This window comes from Vigna unguiculata, chromosome 3 (genome assembly GCF_037176805.1).
Source record: "Vigna unguiculata cultivar grain cowpea cultivar isolate G323 ecotype 2 chromosome 3, ASM3717680v1, whole genome shotgun sequence".
In the NCBI taxonomy this organism is placed as follows: Eukaryota; Viridiplantae; Streptophyta; class Magnoliopsida; order Fabales; family Fabaceae; genus Vigna; species Vigna unguiculata.
This window is the reverse complement of record NC_140794.1, coordinates 11,457,350-11,482,279: the sequence shown is the minus strand read 5'-3', so window position 1 is coordinate 11,482,279 and position 24,930 is coordinate 11,457,350. Positions and strand designations below refer to the sequence as shown.

At 30.3% G+C, this 24,930-nt stretch overlaps 3 pseudogenes across 1 annotated transcript; 2 read left to right on the top strand and 1 right to left on the bottom strand.

Moving 5' to 3' along the window:
* Positions 1–1,984: 1,984 nt before the first annotated feature.
* On the bottom strand, positions 1,985–3,621 carry LOC114176045 (anthocyanidin 3-O-glucosyltransferase 7 pseudogene; annotated as a pseudogene).
* Positions 3,622–14,566: 10,945 nt separating this feature from the next.
* On the top strand, positions 14,567–16,213 carry LOC114179836 (anthocyanidin 3-O-glucosyltransferase 7 pseudogene; annotated as a pseudogene).
* A 4,224-nt stretch (positions 16,214–20,437) lies between these two features.
* Positions 20,438–23,103, top strand: LOC114176990 (uncharacterized; annotated as a pseudogene). Its single transcript, XR_014993599.1, has 6 exons — positions 20,438–20,632; positions 20,853–20,879; positions 21,021–21,143; positions 22,012–22,255; positions 22,342–22,428; positions 22,521–23,103. The product of XR_014993599.1 is annotated as an uncharacterized LOC114176990 (transcript).
* Positions 23,104–24,930: the final 1,827 nt, after the last annotated feature.

The following is a 24,930-nucleotide window of genomic DNA, read 5'->3' as shown; positions in this document are numbered from 1 at the left end:
TTGTTTCATTTTTACAAAATTTGAAACTAAATTGAAAGTAAAAAAAAAATATAGGGACTAAATTGAATCATTTTGACACGTGACACAACTGTAAAGTGATACAGGTAAAAAGTAAAATAAAAAATTCAAAAATTGACATGTGGCGTTGACTTTAACACCGTCTGGTCAAACTAACAGTAAAAACTAAATTGAATCATTTTTAAAAAAATAAGATCAAATTGAGATAAAAAAAACTTGAGGACCAAACTGATGTTAGTTGATAAATAGAAAAAAAAAAATCTAACCCAATTATAACTATATGCTAAAAACCCATATCAATTGATTCAAGGAAAGTTTACAGGATAATTTAATTTTCACCTATAAAAAGTGGAAAGTCTATTTCTAAAGAAAAAGTCACTGCCAAGGAGTTATTAAAAATGTCTTTTCAAATTTGATTTTTCTTTGAATCACTTACAACAAGCTTTCAAGAAACAAAAAGTAATAATCTTTTAGAAACAAGAAAGAATATGACAATCAACTGTTAATAACTGATTTTCCTCTACAACTATTATTCATATATTTTGGAGTATCTGAATGCTTCAAAATAATTTTAGTTTGCACAATGTTTCTTTGAATATTTCACATTATTAGGATTAAAGTTGATACCGCTTTACTTAGATCCTTGTTTTTGTGTATTATAATAACTTCAGAATTCTAAAATTCTTTAATATTGATGGTCATTATGATAAAACACAAAAAATTGTAAACGTTCTTCTTGTTAGTGTTTGGCATTTTTAGAGATTTTAGTGGGACTTTATTGGTGTCTTTACTTTTGGGATTTTATTTGATATGTACTGTTACCATGATTGTTATTCAGATTAAGCTTCTTTACAGGGTCAAAACTTTTTGATTGGAATGAGGCTCACAAAATGTGGTTCAAGTTTTTTATATGCTAAATCAATGTTCCCTTGGAGCATTAGAAGCACATGGAATAAATTTGATCTTTAAGTGGGTTCTTCATAGACACGATTGATTTTTATTTTTTTTTTGGAGTATTTGTTTGCTTAATTTGGTGGTATGGATTTTCCTTAGTCCACTCATGTTTGTATTTTTTTTTCTTTTCTTTTTAATAAAGTTACATATGGTAGATGATTGAACAATTTAGTTAGATATTAATGTGATTTTATCACAAATTATGTTTTTTAGGACAACAATCTTGGTATATTGGTTTACCCGCGGACTCCTAAGAAAAAGTTTGGAATATATTGATTATTTTTTAATTCTTGTTGACAACTTTAATTACTTGAAATTTATATCTTTTTCTTGTTTTAGTTATATATATTTGCTATGAAATTTCTAACACTTAAAAATTAAAAATTAAAAATTATAATATTGTAAATATTATTTATTTAAAAAATAGATTTATGAAATTTATAGTTTTACTAATTTAATTAAATAAAAAAAATTATTAAAATTCTACTATTTAACGTATTATCCTCGATACAAATGGGAAAATAATATTAAATAAATATAATTATTCTCATAAAAATTTTCAGTATATACATAATATAAGTATAATATGCTACGAATTTAATTAAAAATAATAATTAACACATATATGAAAATAATAAAAGCAATAAATCAAAACGTAGATATTTTATAAATTAACTTTATTTCACAATCAATTACTTACTTTTTATTAATAATACAATGCATTCTCAGGAAGTAGTAAATCGATGTCAAATACTCTTTTGTACTTAAAACTTAAATTATTGTGATCTTATTTACTTGAATGTGAGAAAATCATAGATCTTTGTCTCTGTATATTTTCTCGAAAGACCCACGATCTTTCGAACACAAGTTATAATTAATAAAAGATTATAAAATACACATTGTATACCATATGGACGGTAAACACGGGGGAACCAGAACCATCTTTGTTACTGTTATTATGTTGCCTTGGTTACGAGTACGAGACAGGGTGCACAAGATTCATGCCTAATAATCGATCAAAAGTGTAGTTTTTTGTTGTGGTTTGAAAAATCACAAATATGTTATATGGTAAACATTAGGCTAAGAAAGGTTGTGACATCTCAAACTTACAGGAACATAAACTAAGAGTCTACCAATCTTAACTGCAAGTACACATTAAAACTTTAGAAAAATAAAACAACAAAAACAGTGAATATGGGTACCTAGCTCCATTGGAGCATCCTTCACATTGCTCCAGTTTAAGATGTAGAAATTATTTCCACCAAAGTCTTGAAATCCTTTGCTGCTTGCCCTTCAGGCCTAACTGCATCTTCCACAATCTTCTTTGCCTTCAGAGCATTTTCCCTAATCTTCTTCCCCTCTTCCTGCACCAAAATTAGATTCAAGCTTTTCACCAGTGCATTTTTTGTGAACACCCTACCTTCTATTATCATCCCACTCTCCCAAATATCCTCTATAACTCTTCCAGCTATATCTTGATCTCCGAAGAATGGCCTACAAATCATAGGAACACCACTTGAAACACACTCCATCACAGAGTTAGCCCCACAGTGAGTCAGGAAAACTCCTATCGAATCGTGTGCCAAAACTTGCGTTTGTGGGGCCAAAGGCACCACTTTCCCACGCATCTTGGTCCTCTCAACAAACCCACTTGGCAAACCACCCATTAGAGCTTCCTTTAGAGACCACAGAAATGGAAACCCACTTTCTACCAATGCCTCTGCCACCGCTACAAGCTCATCGGGTGGCGGTGCCACCACGGTCCCAAAACAAACATAAACCACCGATCTGGCACTCTTGGTATCCAACCACGACAAGCACCCGCTTGAATCTTTGTCGGATAGTGGCAACAGCGGAGAGGGAAATGGAACAACATAGAGCAAAGACTGCAACTTGGATCTCATGTCCTGAACAAACAATGGTGGATCCAATTCCTCAAAGCAATTCATAACCACTGCCTTAGCTTGAGGTAGCACCTTACCCAATGAAACAAGCGTCCTTGTAAACACACTCTCTTTCTCTCCAACGACGACCAGATCCTGTGGTATATCTTCAACACGGATCTTAGACAACCCCGGAAGGAAATCCAAGGTTGTCTTTGCAGCATGGTTTGCACAGTGGTGGCGTATGAGGTCAGTGTAAAAATAGAGAGAAAGCGAGCATGAATTTGGAAGCCAAAGTGCAATCCAAGGAACATCGAGTGTCTGAGCCACAAGGAGAGAAGAGGTGACAAAAGCATCGGCAATGATGCATGTGACTCTCTTCTCTGTGTCGGCTTCAGCAAGTTGTATTCCCTTGTGCAAGTTGTGAGGACCAGTTTTGAGAAAAAGATCAATTTTTTCAGTTGGATTATTGCTTAGGACGTGACCCTCTGGGATTCCATCACTGATGGTATAAGGTTTGATGTTATTGGGGATGTGGGATCCTGGGAAAAGGATTGCGTTGGATTTGTGTGTGCCAATGAATGAAAATGAAGAGTGTGGAGCAGCCTGAGCTAGTTTGAGAACAAGGTTTAAAAGAGGCTTAAGGTGGCTGCCAAAAGGAAAGGCAATAACTGCTATGTGTTTGTTTTCCATTGAGTTAGATGAATGGAAACGGTGGAACACAAATGGTGATGGAATTCAGCCCACGGCTTTTTATTATTGTTTAACATTTATGAAGTCATTAAGTAAGTACTGTCTCGAGTTTCGATTTTACATCACTAACTAACTACCAACTTACTTTGCGTGATGGAACAGAGAAAGAAAGAAACGACAAGTTGCATACTTACCGTTACGTTTGAGATGAAACCAACCACCATTATTACGAGGAAAAGTCTTTAACAAAAATTAATTTTTAGAGTGATGTGGTGTCATTCTTACAAAATCCAAATTCTGCACCTACCTCTCTAAGATTCTCTAAACATTTTTCTATTATTTATTTGTGGATTAATATTTATAGATAATTTAAAATAAATTACATGTAATAACTAAAATTTTATTCCCCAACCAAGACCTATATCAATTATTATTATTATTATTATTCAATATAATAATATCAATTTGAATAGGAGATGGAAAATATGAAGGAGGTAACCACCATTCCAAGAGATGAATTGAAAACATAGATAGAGAGATACTTATGGCGATGTACGTACACTAATTAACCAACAACCATTCTCACATAAATCACGTTTGATTCCTAACTCCACCATACTTCCCATTTCCAACCACAGATTAGATAGAGAAAAAGAAAAACACTTTTTAATTTGTCATAAGTGTTTCCTTAAAACTGTCCACTATTGATACTTTAATTTTATATTAATTTAATGGATAACTTTTTGTAATGCAGAAATTAAATTATTAATAGGTAATTTTTTCATCATTTTGGTTAAAATTTTCAATTTGATCCTATTTTAGGATTTTTTTTCAATTTGATCCTAAATTTTAAAAATATCATTCAATTAAATTTTTTTACTTAACTTCGTTAAAATCGTTAAAAAAATAATGTATACGTGTAACTCTTCCACTGGTGTGGTGCATTGTAGAGTGACGTAATCATTTATTTACTACGACAGAATGACATGGTGTTTAATTGAAAGAGGAATTAGGTTAACGAAGTAGAGAAAATTGAGATTAGGGTTATAACGAAGTAGAGAAAATTGAGATTAGGGTTATGGTTCTCCAGAGAAAATTTGGATTGAAAGGCATTTGTATCACTGATGGGGACGAAGTTTGTGTGCATTAAACTTTCTTCAATCATGTTTATGGAAATATGTAGTATGCATAATCTTCTTTAGCGTTTAATAGATCTCCTAAAATTTCTTGTAATCCTTTTGCAATGTCTCCTGCACATGTTTGTCTGCTCAGATGCGTAGCTTTTCCATATACCTTTTGTAATGAAGAAGTTAAATTATAAATATTAGTACAATATTGTTTGAAATTTGACCTTAATTTGAAAATAGTCTCTAGTCGAAATTTGATCACTGTGTTTGATACTTGCACTTTCAAAATTATTATTTTTGGTCTCTATTTTTGGACGATATTAAAAATAATCTTTCATAACAAACAACATGACACATGTTATTTAATCTTTTGTATAAAACAAAATACTGGCGCCTAACCCACACTTTTAATGATTAAATAAAAAATAAAAAGTTAAAATATTAGCATCGCCTTAACCCACACTTTCTTTTAATTTAAGTTATAATATCTGATAATTTTAAAATAGATTTATAACATTTTAAAATGGTATAAAATGTTAAATAAACTTTTAAATAAATATATTTATTCCAAACTTTTATAAAACTGTTTTATAATTTTACATTTGAAGTTATAAAGTTTTTTCTATTTTTAATTTAAAGTAAAATAAGTATATTAATCACTATTAAGAAAATTCATATTTTCTGCCAATTTTGTTTGAATTTTTTCGTAGGAAATATTTACAAATTTTGTTATGAAAAAAGTTTGTAAGAAATGGTTACCAATTTTTTAGCAAAAGATTTTGTATAAGACACTTTTCGCAAAAGAAAAAGTTGTAGGAAATACTTGCGAATTTTAAAATTTTATAGGAAATAATTGTCCAAGAAGAAAATATTTGTCAATTGAAATTCTTAAAAAAAATAAGAAAAAAAAATTCTTGCTAAAATATTTTAACAAATTTGCTAGAAAAATTTCATGTAATATGTAAAATTCTAGACGTTAATGAAGAATAAAATAATACATTCATTTTTTTAAAGTGATTAAAGGGAAACTACCGTGAAGGTGAAAACAAGACAAATTCAACTCCCTTATATATTTCAAAGCAGATACTAATGAAATAACTGTTCAATTAGAGGAGTCTTTTCTAAAGTTTAAGGAAGTACATGTGATGGGTTTGTAATTCTTTGTAATGTGATTAGAAAAACATCCTCAAATATGAGAATATTCAATGAGTGGAAGAGATGAAATTAAAGGAGCTTATCTAAAATGAGACCCATATAAAATATAATTTCAAAACTATATATTTTTTGAATGTATTATTTTAGCTTCTCAACAAATATATATATATATATATATATATATATATATATATTTATATTTCACTTTTTACTTATAATTTCATTCATATATGTTAAACTCTTATGGCTAATTAATATTTATTAAAAATGCTTAATTATTTTGTTGTATTCAATTTTTGTATAGTTGTAATGATTTTTTTTTTTGTAAATTATGATTAAATAATTAAGGGTTAAATATGTTTTTGGTTACTTAACTTTTAGTGAAATTGGAATTAGTCTCCCTTTAAATTTTACTCTAATTTAGTTTCCCAACTTTAGAAATATGTAGATTTAGTCATTTTAATCAAAATTTGTGAAGTTTATCAGACGTTTCAAACGTATTTCATAATAGCATTTGAGTTGTTTACACAATTTGACGCATTTTGGTTTCAATGTTAGCTGAGAAACATGTTTGAAACATCAAATAAACTTCACAAAATTTTGTTAACAAAAGTAAATCCACGCATTTTTAACTATAGAGGACTAAATTGGTCTAAAGTTTCAAAGAAGAATTAATTCCAATTTTCACTAAAAATTAAAGGATAAAAAACATTTGAAATTCGTATGTAATGTATAAAATACATAGATAATTGGATATTACCTACAAATTACATATAGAAAAAAAATATCTTTCTATAAGCCAGGTGTAGGTAAATTTACTTACGAAAAAAAAAATTGTAGGTAATATTACATACGAAATAATGCATAAATAATGAAATTCATAGAAAATTACATACAAATTATTTCATATGCAATGTTAGATAAATTGCATACAAAATAATTCATAAATAAGTTACATATGGAATAATAATGATTTGTATATAATTTTGGATGAATTCATACATATAAATTACATACAGAATGGTTTATAGTAATACAAGGTGAATTACATATGGATTATTTTGTATGTAAATCTACGTGTAATGTATTTTTCAAATTAAAAAGTATATTTTTTTTTATTTCCATTTTTTCTTTATATTGATTATTATTTGTAAGTTCCATACATAATAATAATAATAATTTGTATGTAATTTTGGATGAATACATATATGTAAATTACATATGGAATGATTTATAGGTAATGTTGTGTGAGTTACATACAGAATAATTCGTAAATAATACTTGGTGAGTTACATATGGATTGTTTTGTATGTAAATCTATGTGTAATGTATATTTCAAATTAAAAAGTATATTTTTTTGTTTCCATTATTTCTTTATATTCATTGTCATTTGCAATGAAATTATTTTAAACAAAATAAAATTTTATCAACACATCATAGACACTAAAATTTGATACCAAATTTCACTGAATCCAAATTCAAGTTATCAACAGCATAAAATCCACATCAAAAAGTAAAAAAATCTAATCTAAAACAAACAAGTGCCAATCTCATAATCCAAATTGAATCTTTAAAAAGATATAATTTAAATCAAGTTCTAACAAAACATAATCTAAAAGTGCTAACATAATATAGAAGTGCAAAATTCTAAATACCTAATATCTAGAGTAGTAATGTCAATGGGTGTTGGTCTTGGTCTTGGTGACTTTGTTCTTGGTTATTTTGTTGTGGTTGCTCTTGGTCTTGTTGAGGTTGGCGTTGCTCAAATTAATGTTGTTGCTCTTTTTGTTGTTGTTGTTGTAATGTGGTTTGTGCATTTGGTAGAAGGAAAGGGAGGACAATAGTAACAAATGATTGTAATTTTCATTGTTGTTGTAGTTGTTGACTTAACCTCTCATTCTCCTCTCTATAATTCAAAACTTGTTGCTTTAGTTGGACAATCTCTTGTGAATCATAAGAGTGATTTGAACATCCATGATATGTGAGTTTCTCCCCATGTTTAGTATGAGTGACCTCTCTAATCCTATAGATCCAACCTTTATTCTTTTCACATATAGCAGGAATCCAATCATTAGTCCTTATTCTCTCTTCTTATGTAGGGCATATAGGGGATGATTCAGATTGTCCAACAGAGAATGGAGCCTTTGATATATGCTCTTAAATTCCTCCTATTATTCAAAAATATAAATGATATCATATATATAATACACAATATAATAAAATAAATAACATTAAAAAAATTAGACTTACATGAGTTTTTCTATATCTTCATCCACAAATTTACCACTGGTCGTTCGTATATGAATTTGCTTAAAAACTTCATCAATATGTCCTGGACGACTCAATTCCTTCTCCTATAAACAACATGTGTTACAAAGAAATAAAAACAAACTCTCTTTGATATACTTACCATGCGAATTGCATGCTTATATACTAATGGATTCACCTGTGTGTAAAATACCACCTATTTAAGATGCTTAGTTTTATTAGGCTTGTAAGCACTTTGCATGATATGAAAGAGAATTCCAAATCGTTAGTATTGAGTTCCAATTATCATTAAACATCTACTCTATTTTTTTTTTCGTTTTTTGGGCTATCATAAACATCTCAAATAGCCTTTGTGAGGCTTTTTGAGTGCAAATTCTTTTTTATGATTTCTTCATCTTCAAGTCTTCAACTAACCTTACTCTATGTAAATACATTTGCAAAGACAATTTCAAAATACAACAACAATGCAACAATTGCATGCTAGAGTATTAAATATGAGAAAATTTACTTTAAAATGTTGGAAAAATCTCTTCCTTGTCATCAATTAGTGACCTCATGTAGGCTATGACTTAGTATATTGTTTCCTAATGGTCATTATGATAACATTTGATGCAATCCTACATTGATGAAACATTAACAAAAGAAATTTATGAAAAAAAAATAGTACACAATAAATTCAACGAATAATGCAAATGACTTCTTATATTAATTGTTACCCATAACTATAAGGTGAAATCATAGGAAGATCAACTCGAATCATAGTAATGAGGTTAAAAAGGAATGAATGTAAAATGTGTAAGATTAATAAGTCTCATTTTTTGGTGGAATTTTTCCAGATCACTTAAATCTTTTTGGGTTTGTTTTAGTGCTTAATTTTTATTTTTTAATTCAAATTTAGTTTAGTGTAGTATAACTCTAGTTTACAAAATTGTTTTAATTTGCTTTTGTTAGATTATTTTTAGTTTAGTTTCTTAGTAAAATAGATTTTAGTAGATTATAATAGGTGTTAATCTAGTATGTTTAGTTTTATTTTAGTTTTGGTTTGTATATTAACCTTTAGGATAATGACTAATTGCACCTTAGGAGTTTCACCTTTTATTTTGGTAGCATTATTTTGAGATTACTCTTAGTTAGATTTTGTAAATAAATTCTGATGTGCAAGTTAATGGTTCTAATTTGATGCTTTTGTTAAGCTGTGTAGTTCACATGAAGGAGAATTTGGCTTAGACAAAGGTGAACATGAGCTAATCGAAAGGATTGGAAAAACTGGAAGTGAAATACAACTGTTGTGAAGTGTTTGTGCAGTTAACAAGAGGGAATGTTGTCAAGCCAATACTGAATATTAAAGTTGGTAGAATAATTTTAACGTAACCAGTCTTGCAAGTCATGTTCATAGCATTTTCATTGCACAATTACCATTAACAGTTCATTGAGGTATTTCATCAAACACATTCTACATTTTATGTTTTCTTGTAGGCATTTTCACAAACACGCTCGTATTTTGCATTTGTACGTTGTTTTACGTCATTCCAACACTCACAACACACCGTATATCATCCATTCATCCATAATATACTTTCATATCACATTTCTAAACACTTAAAATTCATTTTAACATATAAGACCTTAGTGTTTGTACTTTTACATTTCATTTTTGCATTTAGACTTAGGATTAGTTTCACTCATCATCTTAGTTGCATTTTAGGAGTATTTCCAAGTAGTTTAAAAGTAGTATTTTATTTTATTTTTCCCATCAAAGTCAGTTTACACATTTTCAATCATTCAAAATATTGTACTATTCTTGAATTGAAACCTTGGTTCATTTCTTATTCCATTAGGGAAAACTTGAGTTTTTGTTAAATTTCTAAGTGACAAGAGGTTTATCAAATATGTATTCTTTTGAGTCTCCTATGTGTATTAACCAAAGGTTGAGCCTAATGTTACTATTATTGCCATGAGTAAAAGGATCGAGTGTCTTCAACCTATTCAACACCATTATTATGAATCCTTAAGAAGGACTACAAGTGAATGACTAAAATCATGATTTTTATGTTGACATATATAAATGGGTGTTGCGCAGCTAGGAAGCCTCCTTTTATAGAATTGTTGTCTCATTTCAGGTTTCAAACCAAATAACTTGTTTGACTCCTTTTTTCCTCATCAATCTATTTAGAAGTACAAGGTAAATTCCCTTTATATGTTTCTTCCGCTAGCTATTTAATGTTTTTAAGGAAGTTCAAAAATAAACAATGAATAAGGTTAAATGAAATACATTTCATCATCTATGAAGTCCTACGAATACGAACACAATATAAAAATACAGTTAAATTGTAAACATATAGGACACATGACACGGTTATATATATAAAATATTAAAATGTGAAGAAGTGTAATATGAAATTAAAGTAGAATAAACTAGTCTAATAAAAAAGTGGTGGTGTAGGTTAGTAAAAGACGTATGTACAAACAGCAAGAAAAAACAAAATAAAAAATAAAGAAGGGCCTGCAATATAGTAAACAATACGGTGCATAAAGCAAAATGCCCAAAAGAATATCGTCTTACTGCATATTTGGTATCATATAACGTCTTGCGAATCAAACCTTCAACTTTCGTTCCAGACTTTGTAGTAGCAATTTGCTACTTTTTCTCGATTAATTGCTTCAAGAATGCTCTCCTAGTTAACATCCATGGTGAAGTTAAGGAAGAATTTAATTCTTTTTTATTGTTCCTCTGTTATACTTTATGCATATGTGGTAGATGATAGTATAAGTAGAATCTCTATTTTCTTAACATTTCAACAAATATAGTCTTAGACTATATTCCAATGTCTAAAGTACCCCCACATAAGTTACTCATAATAAATATAAATTATATATTAAAACTTGTAAGGGCACTTACTGAAAACTCAATTGATGTGAAATTATTTTCACATTAAAGTATGAGTTGAACGAAAGTTCATTGTCTGCAGTGGGGGACCTTAGAAGGTCAGGGGCATGGTCCCTCAAAGATTTTTTTTATTTTTTTAAATATTTTTTTTTTCAAATTAATTTTTTATTTTTTTATAAAATATAATATTTAATATTAATAAAATAAAAAATAAAAAAAATTAAACATAATAAAGTTTATTGAGATATTTTTTTCATTTTAAGTTTCTCACGTATTGTATTCAATAATTTCTTTTGCATCTCTTCTTTTGTTTTTTGTTTTAAAAAAAATAGAAAGTTAGATATAAATTCATTGTCTCGTTCTTAGTTCTCATCCGTTCTCTTTTAAGATAAAAAATATATATATAACTATCTCCCTTCTCTTGATAGAAAAATATTAGTTTGATATTTTTTTTTTCATCTTATGAGTTTTTTGTATATTTATTTTTTTATGAATATAAAAAGAAAAGTTATGTAGTATATGTTTTTTCATAACCATTTCTTAAATGTGACTTAATTATCATATTTTTATAGTAATTACGTCTCTCAATCTTTGAATAGATTTTGATAAATTATTTTTTAGTCTTATTTTTTTTAAATAGGTATGTTGATGAAAATAAAATAATTGATTCATTTTTTGTAAAGTGATAAAAGGAAAGATACAATTGAAGATAAAAATAATATAAATTTACTTCACCTCTTTTCAAGCATGATACTAGGAATTCAATTGTTGAATTAGAAAACTATTTTTTAAAATTTAAAATATCATAAGTGAAAATTTTCATATTAACTTTTGTGAATTATAGACATAATGTTTCATATTAATTCTTTAAAACTTATTATAAGAGAACGTGCTCAAATATTAGAATATTCAAGAAAAAAAATGAAACTAGAAAAACTAATTTAAAATGTCAAATACATTTTCAAAACTAAAATTTTTAAAAAAACATACAAAAATTTTAATATTAAATTATATAGACTTTCATTATATTAATAATAGGTTTAAATAGTCATTTGGTTTTAGTTTTGGTCGACTCTTTTCACTTTGGTCCTACTTTTGAAAATGTTTTCAATTTGGTCCTACCTTTCGTAATTTTTTTTCAATCAACTCCTTTTCGTTAATTCCGTCTAAATCGTTAATGGAACAGTGGCCAGCGTGGTGATTTTGTGTGACGTGGACACTGTTAAGTGACGTGTGTGTTATGTTACTGTGCTGACCATTTAATTGTAATTGCAGATTCATTTTAGGGTTTAAGTTGAATTAAATTGGGTTCAGGGTTGTTTATGTCGAATTGGGGATTTAGGGGTCGAATTGGGGATTTTTTCGTCGCTCTGTGAAATTTTGGAATTGCGCCTTTGAGATCAATTTCTAGCATCCAAGGTTTACGCTCATCTTTGTAGAATCGTTGCGGAGGGAAAAACGTGTTCATCGCGGAGATATGTCCTGCTTTAGGGTTTTATTTTTGCTCAGTATTGATTGGGTTTAATGTTAATGACTAGGGTTTAGTGTTAGTGATTAGGGTTTTGTTTATGCACTCCACCTGTAGCACCAATCACACCAGCAGCAGGACCACCACCCAACATTGCAGTACAACAGCCTAGCCAACCAACTTATGGAATTAGAAAGATGAGGCCAAAAATGCAAATAAGAAGGCCAACACGTCCATCATGAGATTACTGAATGTATTTTGGGGGAGGGGAATATTTTGTTATGTATTATGAATGTGATAATTGGGAAATCAGGATGTACTTTAAGAATTTCTGGAGTTTGATCACTGATATTTTGATGGAAGGCTTAAAAGCCTTAATTAGTAATGCATCAACTTTGCACTTTTCAGAATTTTATCTGCCTTCTTCATTTTCAAATTGTTCATTCTTCATTTCATTAAAATTACACAAAAATAACAAACAATTTTAAACAGTTGAGAATATGTAATTAACGATAAAGGAATATCATTCATTCATTCATTCATGTAATTATTCAAGATAGCCAATGACAATTACAACCCATAAAAATCACTACATTCATTACAATAAGAACACCTATCACAGCTTACATCCGATTCTTCCAAACACTCAATGAATTTTCAATATAAGCGATCTTCTACCTTTGCCTAGCGATAATGGCATCTCGCTCATCAGCACCCTCTTCGTAACACCACTTGAAAAAGTTGCATCCCAACACATCTTCACCACATCTCTGCAACATAAAAAAACCATGAAGATGAAAGTGAAACACTGAAAGTGAAAGAAACACTGGGAAACAAACCTTAAAGTTCGCACAACCCCAAAATTGTTTATCCAAGTTCTTTGTAGTTTTAGCTGTGTGCACCACTGCAATGTCTCCGCAATCACAAATTGGGGGTGAGCCTGAAACCCTAGAACCACCATGGCAAGAATTGCAAGTTCGGTGAACCCAGCTATTGCAAGAAGATGAAGATGCCCCACGAGACATTCCTTTTCAGCTGAACTTTAATGGAAGACAACCACAATGAACACAAACTCTAAATTTCAATTTAAAATCTGGGCTATGACAGTGCAAACGGACATGTCACTGAAGAATATCCATATCACACAAAATCACCATGCTGACCACTGTTCCGTTAACGATTTAGACGGAGTTAACGAAAATGAGTTGATTGAAAAAAAATTACGAAAGGTATGACCAAATTGAAAACATTTTCAAAAGTAGGACCAAAGTGAAAAAAATCGACTAAAACTAGGACTAAATGACTATTTAAGCCTTAATAATAATAATTAAATATATAAAATTTAAATACATTATTTTGATTCATTTAAAAATTTTAACCAAAACCTGACGTTCCAAATCGAATATGGATCCTTCTCCAAGTTCGTGGACTCCTTTCACCACCGAGAACGCCGATCGAACACTTTCGATTTTTGTGACAGGATAGAAAAAAGATGAATAAAAGATGGAAATTTTGATTGAGAGGTTAATAAGTTTACCATGCCTAGTTTTTATAATTGGATTACATTATAAAAATCATTTGTGTTATCAAAAAAAAAAAAATATATATATATATATATATATTATTTTCTCTTAAATTAATTTGTTATCAAAATCAAACTTAATCCATAATAATACCTCGTAAAATTTTCATAATTTTGCCTTATTACAATTGAAAATTAAAATATAATGTTGGTCCTAATCTAAATTTTAGTTCAATTTAACTCTATATTTCATGATTTACTTTGACATTTTTTAAACTGTCTTAACTAAATTGTTTTTATATTTTCAATTTATCTAATTTTTTTTTCAATTTAAAATAAATTTATTCCCTTGATTAGGCCATCTACGCCAAAGTTTTAAGTGCAAGTTAATGAGAAAAATATTTAAAATAATTAAAAATATAAAAACTTTACCACAACAAAAATTAATATTCTTACTTATATTGAAAATTAAATGAAAATATGATCATACACAATTTATCGTAGATCTATTTAATCTAAGTTAAAACTTTTAACAAGAAAAGAACATAGAATTCTTAACATCTACAAAAGAATACGATCCGAGTTGTTCGAAGAACGGTTACAGCGATTGAATGTGTGGTTGGCCACAATTCTCCCAATCCATTCCAAGTTCATAGTTCCCTTTGTTCATCTTTCCGAGCTTCTCCTTGCGGCTTCCAAATCATGTCATCAGACTCAACAAAAGACAAACATGTTGCAGTCTTTCCTTTCCCCTTCGGCACACACGTTGTACCTATCTTGAACCTCGTCCTCAGACTCTCTCAGGCCACTCCAAGCTGTACATTCTCGTTCATCAGCACACACAAATGCAATGCGTTGCATTTCGCAAAACCCCACAACCCCTCCAACATCAAGCCCTATAGCATAAACGATGGAATCCCTTACGAGGGTCACCCATTAGCCAACCACCCAATCGAAAAGCTCAATTTTTTTCTCAGCACCGGACCTGAGAATTTGCGCAAGGGTATACAGATGGCTGAAGAAGACACCAAGAAAAAGGTCACATGCATCATTTCCGATGCTTTTGTATCCTCTTCTCTCCTTGTGGCTCAGAGCCTCAATGTTCCTTGGATTGCATTTTGGCCACCCATGTCATGCACGCTTTCTCTATATTTCTACATTGACTTTATACGCCAGAAGTTTGAAGACTGCGATGAAGATGCTCGCTTTGATATATCCCCGGGGTTGCCCAAGATGTGTGTTAAAGATATTCCGCAGGATCTTCTTTTCACCGGAGAAAAGGAGATGGTGTTTTCAAGGACGCTGGTTTCACTGGGTGAGGTGCTACCTCAAGCCAAGGCAGTGGTTATGAATTTCTTTGAGGAATTAGACCCACCTTTGTTCGTCGAAGACATGAGATCCAAATTGCAGTGTATGCTTTATGTTGTGCCGGTTCGGTTCCCGATATTATTATCTGGGGCAGATCCGAGTGGATGCTTGTCGTGGTTGGATTCGAATCCTTCTATGTCAGTGGTGTATGTTTCGTTTGGGACGGTGGTGACGCCACCTCCACATGAGATTGTGGCGGTGGCGGAGGCATTGGAAGAAAGTGGATTTCCATTTGTGTGGTCTCTGAAGGAAAGTGTGAGGGGTCTTTTGCCAGATGGGTTTGAGAAGAGAACCTTGATGCGTGGGAAAGTGGTGCCTTGGGTTCCACAAACCCAACTCTTGGGACATGATTCGGTAGGAGTTTTTGTGACTCATTGTGGATCTAACTCAGTGACTGAGAGTGTTTCGAGTGGGGTTCCTATGATCTGCAGGCCATTCTATGGAGATCAAATGGTGGGTGCAAGAGTGATAGAGGATGTTTGGAAGGTTGGGGTGACGATAGAAGGTAGGGTGTTCAACAAAAACGGATTGATTAGAAGCTTAAATCTTATTCTGGTGCAGGAAGATGGGAAGAAGATTAGAGACAACGTTCTTGAGATGAAGAAAACTGTGGAAGATGCATCTACGCCTGAAGGGTTATCAGCAAGCAATTTTAAGACTTTGGTAGAAGTGATTTCTAGCTCTTCAAAGGGTGGGGAAAGTTTGTAGTAGCAAGCTTCGTAACAATTTGAGTTGCAGCCAAATGAAAAAAGAAAAGAATTAGTAGGAGGTTAGCACAGTGCAACATCATTTCTGTAATACAAGCTGTTTTTTAGTTTGTTTATAATTTTGTTGTTAATTATTATCAATAATGGAGAGGTCTTCTTAAAACCTGGATTTTATAACTTCTTTTCTAATTATAAGCATCTCATAGTTTACAAGGATCCCATAGTTTTATTCAGCTTTCTTACATAGGAGTAACTAACTTACTATAACACACTACAAAGGTTATATTACAAACCAATTTCCATATCAACTTCCATTTATTTTCACTGACTAAATATTTTCTCCTATGTGAACAAGAATATTTAGTAGAGTTTGGATAATCTCCTATTAATCCCTATTCAATACACCTAACCTAATAGTGAAATGTTTTCTCCCTTGAATGTCATTCCACATTCATCCCATCACAATCATATATTATCATCTCTCATTCGTAATTAAACCATCACACAAATACATATATCTCATATCATTTCAAATTCCATACAATTGATATATCATTTTAGTTAAATCTCCCTTTCTCGTTGGTGACATTATGGCTCACCCAGCTAGGGAATACTAGAAGAAAATCCTCCAATGTTCGCTACGATGCTCCTGCCCCTCTCGCTTTAACAAAAATGCACTCTCCCTTAGCAAAGGTGTTACTCGCCCAACGAAGGAACCTCCTCCCCTACTTTTTTGACTTTGCAAACTATGCTCTTGCTCATTGAGTAGAGTACTCACCTAGCAAGTCTGTAAATTCAAAAGTCATATTAGATTGATGAATTTGTTTCTTTGATTCCAAAGGGTATTTTTCTTCCTTCTCACAAGTCAAAACCAATGTTTCCTGTTAAAACAGATCTATCTAATATAACCCAACCAAGAAAGGGATCTGAACTGGTTATTGAGTCTTTCACTTAGTTAAATTGAATCTTGGAAGTATCTTTAACCCTTATGACCCAATTAACCAATTTTACAGTTCTGTGTTAATGGACTATGTAAACCAATCAAGAAAGGTGTAAGAGAAGAGAGAAACCAAGAACACAACAGTTTATACTGGTTTGATTCAAGATGAATCTACGTCCAGTCTTCTCCTAAGTAAACCCACTTAGGAGGATTCCACTAACTTAATAGAGATCCAAGAATTACAAGAGCATCTATATAATTCAAGACCCTAAAGACTAAGGAGCTTGATCTACAAATCAAGAACTCCCCCTAGAAGCAATGCATCCACACAATTGCACCTAGACCTTCACTTTACTCAGTGAATCAACTATGAACAGAAATACAATAAGAAAGAATCAAGAAACGAATACACCTATTATTGTGCAGATTTGTCAATTTGTTCTTAGATCCAAGCTTGACCCATCAAGGTTGAATCCACCATCAATCTCCTTGAATCTTTACTTGAATGATCTCTCAAGAATGCTTAGGAACTCTGTAAATCTCAGAGGACAATTTCTCATAATGTTTCTTAGGAATTCTGTAATTTTTCACACACCCAAAACTGATTTCAGAAACTGGTTTTATACAGAGTTCTATGCAGTCATTAATGGATTAGGAATTTACCTAATAGATTATCGTGAGTGTGTTTTCACTGCCTTAGTGCAGTACCCTCAGCTAATCTATTAGTTAAATAGCTAATCGATTTACGAATGCACAAGCAAGAGTTTGATGGCTAATACAACTCAATGCAAGCTTGTTTTACATATGATATTTTTGCTCTAACACCCTAATGTACAATCTAACAATACATGACTAATTCTAAACTAGTAATACACATGATGTATGGACATGGACATCATCAGAACCATCGAGTTGAAGTAGCTCCCCCTTTCAACATTTCCAAGTAAAATGTACCTTCTGAAACCAATTTAACCTGACTTATCGATCTTTGAAGCAAGCACATCATTAAACTACAATTTCACATATCCAAATTTACCACAAACTTCAATTCAATCTAAACACCAAATCACATCCTCAAACCAACCAATTCATATCATACAACAAAATTCAACCAGTTCAATTCAAAATTGAACTACAATTGCATACCAAAACACAATCAATTTTAAATAACTAACTTCTCTTATCTGAATAAGAGCACAACACAGTCTTCTCAGTTTTTAAACACCCCTACTCATAGAGAGAAGAAGTATTTGAATAAGAAAGACTCAGATCAATTACCTGATCATACCCTAACAACCGTAACTAAATTGATATTCATCAAGAGCTCTTAAACTAGGCATGCAAACCAAAGACCAACCACTCTAAAAAGAGGAAAAAGGAACTTACTTTATTCAGCAAAGTGATCAAAATAGAAAAGTAGGCTTCATCGTCATGAGTCCTATAGTATGCTTTGATCTTCAAATATACGGAAAAAAGTTTAAAAACTTTAGAGAGAAGGTAGAGAAATGAAAAGTTCTATGTTTTAGAAAGATAATAATTTTTTTTATAAAATGAACTTACTTTAATAGATTTCTATTTATACTAAAGTTTTTTAAAATTAAATAGTCGTGTGTACATTATAAAAGCTATATGTCACTTTAACTTAAAGTATTTGTTATTGTTTAGGAGAAGGGTAAGCGCTCTTCAAAATCTCATTTTACTACATGTGACCCAATGGATTGACAGGATGAACCAATTGAGCTATTGTGGATTGACGAGTTCAAAAGTATCTCTCAATCAATCTTTATTTAGTGGGATTGGTAAGCTGACATGTCAGACCCAACCCACTTTATTATCCTACTAATGATTAATTAATCTCTTTGAGAAATTAAGACATAAAATATCAAATACATATATAAAAAATATAAATTATGAAATCACACAATTTTTTCTCAAGTGATATCATAATAACTATTTCACTATTTCACTCTTTCACTATTTACTTTTTAAAAAATACACTAACCATTGGACCCATGCTCATATTCTAAGCAAGAGACATGAGGATACACCACCCAATATTTTTTTTTTTATGTCTTGGTTTTACTAGTCCTATTTATGGATAAATATTTTCTTAAGCTTAAAAATTATTTTCTCAAATTAAGAATTATTTTCTCAAAACTAAGGTTGGTATCCTTGATTTCTATTTTGAATTATAAAATTTGTTTAAGGTTGTTCAAAATCTTACTTATCAGTGCAATAATATTAGAAAAAAATTATATATAATTGTTTTATAAATTAAAATTAACTTATATAATTCTTTTAAAAAATTAAATAAGATAATTTCTACAAATTAAATTATGTTATGGACAATGAGAATTTTAACTTTTTCTTTCAATTCATTATTTTAAAAATTTGTTGTTCTTATTAATTGTTACATTTTTAATTCTCCATCAAGAGTTATAATTAAAGTTTTCTTTTGAATTTTTGTCAAAATCATTTTTTAATTCATTTAAAGTCTCTTAGTTGTATTTTTAGTTATAATGTAAACAATATTCTACTAAGTATAAAACATGTAGAATAAATGTATATAACCAAAAAGGGATGATAGAAAAAGTTTTACTAAAAATAAAAAGGGATGACAAAAGTTTTACTAAACCCAGAGTGACTCTAATATTTAATCAAGAGATATGATAATTCCTCTTATTAGAGCATTCAATATCTCTCTCTTGTTTTTACTAATCTTATCTATAAATAAATAATTTCGTAGACTTATATTTTTTTTTTCAAAAGTAAAGTTGTTGTGCCTGATTCTCTAGTTCATTTTATTAATTTATTATCTTAATTTAAAAATTATTTAATCTTGATAAAATCATAGAATATAAATATATTATAATTTATTATATGTATATCTTATTATTTTTTATTAGTTTTAAACGGTAAAATTTGTTTAAGGTAGATCAAAAATCTACTTATCACTACAATAATATTAACCAAAATTATATATAAATTTTTATAAATTAAAACTAACTTAAATATAAATTAGATTTTTAAAAAATTAAATAAGATAATCACTACAAATTAAATTATGTTAGGTATTCGGAGAATTTTAATTCATTTGTTTTATTACAGAAATGTGTTTGTGAGTTCTCAGTTTATTTTGGCATCATTTTAAAAAATGTGCAATAAATTAAAGAGAAGGATTGCTTTTATAAATTATTATTATTTTCAATTTTTTTTAATATCTAGGACTATTTTAATGTACCGGCTATACAAATTTTAACATACTCTTTTAATATATTTTCTTATTATTTTTTAAAAAAAATATTAAAAGCTAAAATATCATATTAAATCCTTAATGCTGATTAAATAACGTAAATGATTTTTAATCAAAAAAAAATCATATCATAACATTTTTTTAGGTGAGTTATTGTCCTTCTGTTTCCCACTTGAATACCACCAATAAAACTTAGACTTCTTCTGTAAGACTTCCTTCTCTCTTACTATTTCATGTTCTTTGAGCCAAACTTTCTCTTTCCTTTATCTTCCTCTTCCTTTTTTCTCTGCATTCAAACAACCTCACAATACCAATAATTTAGTCCCACAAGAGATGTCTTATTTCTGGTTTCTTAAACTCATCGTCAAGTGCCTTGATCATTGCGCATGGTATGCAATGCAAGTTCAAGTTTTCTCTTTGTTGCTTCGTATTCCTTACCTTGATCATCGCATGAAAAAATTAACTTACACTCTTATCTTAATATTACTTCTCCAATGTTGTACATGTTCTCTCTATGTGAAGTAAAGGGTTTTTTCTTTATCCCCTTGGACTCCATTAACGCTGCCTGATCAACAGTCTTTTTTTTTTTTTTCCTGGTTTCTTTTACAGGCCTGTTCTTGCTCTGGGGTACCCTTTGTAAGTTTCTAAAGCACCATTTATTTAATATTCATTGTGCTTCACTGGGTGCATGGCGTGTTAACAAAGGTTGACACTTTTTGCTTTGTCCACTCATTTTGATGTTTGGGATTACAGTTTTTTCTTTATTGTTTTTAACAGATGTGCTTCTGTACAAGCAATTGAGACCAATTCCTATAGAGAAACCAAGGATTTGATATCGTATTGGATACTCCTCTCGCTGATATACATACTTGAGTATGTTTTTTCTGGGCCTCTTGAATGGTAAGAACATTTTTTTTCTCCAATAACAGTACCGATTGTTTTTGTCTGTGACTGAGATCGGGATTGGATATCTTATTGGACTCTAAGATCAATGTGATAGCATCAAACTCTGCACTTTGCATGTGTGATTCCGGTTTCTGATTTTAAATTTAGAGATAGGACATGGAAGTCCTTCTAGGAGTCTCTGTGTTTTTTGTTTTTCTTTTGTTCATTCTTCAGCGTGTTCTAAGGATATTCCCAAATTGACAGCTAAAGATTTATTGCATTCAAGGCATAGTGACTACTAGAACCTTGATTCAGCAAATAGAAAACAATTTGAGATCTAAGTTGGTTGATCCTCAAGTGTAATCTATTTAACACTATTTTTTCTTTATTGCAATTAGCCATAACAAAACCAAGAAATATGCAGTTGATATGATTACAAAGAATACGCATGCTGCATGATTTAAGGTTTTTTCTCAACAAAAATGAACTGTACTGTAAAATCTAGCTTATTTTGTTGTGTACGACATATACATAACACATGCAGTTCATTCTATCAATATGATTAGCTTTGTTTTGAATGTTAAGAACTATTCTCGTTTCCAACAAATCCTTCGGATTAAAAATATTCTTCTGTTCTGAAGTTGGTATTTTTTTTTATTATTCAGTCATCTAGTGTTTGTTTGCATTTGGTTAAGCTTGATGGCCGTACAGATATCTAGTTAATCTGTCTTTTAAATTTTGTTGAAACTTAGAAAAGTAACAGAAATAAAATTGTAGACATAATTATTGTTATTAATTGAAGTTATGTTGGAGCAAATGGATTCTCTTCTTTAATCAACTCATAAACTTGTTTAACTTTTCATTCCCATGTCTAAAACATCAGGAACCCGTTCTGGCCTTACACGAAGCTAATGATCATCTTCTGGCTCGTTGTGCCAGACTTTGGACGGGCTTCTTATGCCTACAATAATATTATTCGAACATGCCTCTCAAATCCAGAAGCAATCATACGTAGTTTCAATAACTGGAGGAAGTCTTTTGTCAAGAAAGATAACTTTTTAGTGCATGCAGAGAGATATTTGGAAGAGTATGGAACAGAAGCCTTAATGAAACTCATTGCTAGCAAGGTAAACATCTACATTGCCGTAAGTTTGTGTACTCATCAAAAATGTGTTTCTATTGTAAGTTCTTAATGAAATAACATCTTGTGCAGACAAATGGAGAAGAGATCCAAACAGAGCACAAAGCCACTAAAGATTCGGAGGTGATCGTGAAAAAAGAAATTCCTACAGACATCCAAGTAAAGGTTTCGATAACGTTGTGATCATCTTGATAGTAATGTATAAAGTATTGTGACAATGTTATATATTATGGTAATCTTGAACATTGCAGTATGTTCCTGTGGTGCGTGAACTTGAGCAAAGTGAGAATGGTTCAGCAAGCATGTTGGAAACTGTAGGAACTGCTGCCATGAAAGAGGTTGGTGAGAGTTCTACACAGAAGGAAGTTAAAGTTCAGAAGGAGTGGACTTGCGCTCTATGCCATGTAACAACATCGAGCGAGAAAACCTTGAATTCACACCTGCAAGGAAGCAAACACTTGGCCATGTTGATTGGTCTGAAGACAAAGAATCAACCTGTTTCACAGAAGAATCTGCAAAAGAAACCTGCTGGGGTGAATATTAAAGAAGTAATATGTGAAATCTGTAATGTGAAATGCCCTTGCGAGATTACCTTCGCCTCTCACAGAAATGGGAAGAAGCATTTGGCTAAAGTTCAAAGTTTATTCTGAAGTGTCTGAATAACAGGTAAACAATAAGTTTCTTTTCAGTTGAAAGTCACAATGGTTGTTATTATTCCTAGTTGGAGACTTTGTTTTAGTATTATGTTTCGTCAACTTCAGAACATTCGATGTTTTTCTTTGTACTAGATGTACAACGTTTTATCTACTTAATAACGTATGAACCTTTAAACCACTTGTGGTAAAAAACATGAATTCATTTCATGTTTTTTTTTTTCCTAAGAATATTGAAGTATATTTATGAATTATTAATGCAGCCCATGTGGGCTTCTTTCAAAACCTGCTGCATTCGAGGTGCATGTCAAATACGACAATTTAGAATTAATATCACAACAAAAGAGGGGTGCATGTCAAAGAGCAGTGATAGGTTGACACCGCCGGAAAAGGACAAATCTCACCGTTTGACACTCTGAGTGATATTTTAATTATATTTATATTTTTTCTAATTTAAAATTATAATATACATTATTTTATTATTAAAAATAGACAATTTAGATTTAATATCACAGAAAGGATGCATGTCAAATACGACAATTTACTTTTTATACCACACACCTACCTTCTAACAAAATTTTTATTACCATCAATCTTCAATAGTTTTTAGTTAAACATAAAGTATTTTAAAAAATTGTTATACCAACATTTTTTCATACCATAGGCAACGGAGTTTTGTTAATTTTCATTTCTGGTAACCAAAATAGGCCAGGATTTCTCAAATAAACTATCAACTTTAAGTGGAGGACAATATGATTATGTATATGATAGAATTTTGGGTAAAATGCTTTTTTTAACGTTTGGTTCACCGATGAAACAAATGAAACGTTAAGTTGGAGAGTTAAAAATCAGTGTTGTTTTGGAAATGGGAGAGTAACATTCAACTAAGCTCATATTTTCTTAAAGTTAATTTTTCCATCATTACTAAAAGTATGTGAATATTTTCGAAGATGGAGATATAGATTAAAACCAATCTAGAAAGATATTTGGAATAGTCTTTATAGGAAATTATTGTTATTATTATTATAATTTATTATTGTTATTATAGTCCATTTATAGGAAATCATTATTATTCTCCTATCTAAGTGACATCATAATAAGTTAACCAATAAATAAATAAATAAATAAATATATATATATATATATATATATATTCTTTTCGATTTTTGTCTGTGTCTTTGGTGGAAAGAGTAAACATCAAAAACATTATCTCTCAAGTTAAATAAGATTTGGGTCAAATGAAGAAAATATAATATTGATGAAGTAAAGAGTCACACAAGTCAATGCTTTCTTTATATTAATATGGTGATGTTGGCTAAGTACAGTAAATAAAATATTTTTATAAATTCAAAATGTTTCAGTAATTTAAAATTGTATGAAAATGAGAATTAAATAAATACATACATACTTATCAAGACTTACAATTTAAAAGTGAAGTATTACAATTCTGGTACCCAATTAATTTAAGTGTTTTTCTTTTTGTAAAACATAAAATACCCATAAATGCAAATTTATGATGAAAAGAATACTAGGCATGCAAACCCAGCAGCACTTGGGTGATGAGCAGGACAAGACAGTGTGAAAGTCCACCAATGGAGAAAGTTGAAGTTGAAAAGTAGTATAATAGAAAGAGAGAAAGTGTGATCTTTTCAACAATATTTGCAGGTGCATGTGAAAAATAGAGAAATTTTGGTGGTGCAAATTCAAAATTCCTGTCTAATACCAGTACCTTTGCATGCCCAGTCATAGGGAACTGTTTATCTATTCAATTTACCGTTTCATGCCATTTTCGATGCAATCGATGTTTTTAATTTTTTTTAATATATTAGTGTCACATTACTAAAACTGTGTATTAATACAAAACAAGTGATTTTGGAAAAAGAAAAAAAGAAAGTATAAAAAAACGAAATTATTTTTGGGGCCATCGGATAGGTGAAAAAAAAAAAAGAATGAGGGTTTTTTTGTTCTTTTTTTCTTTGAGATGGAATGTACAATGACACATATGAAA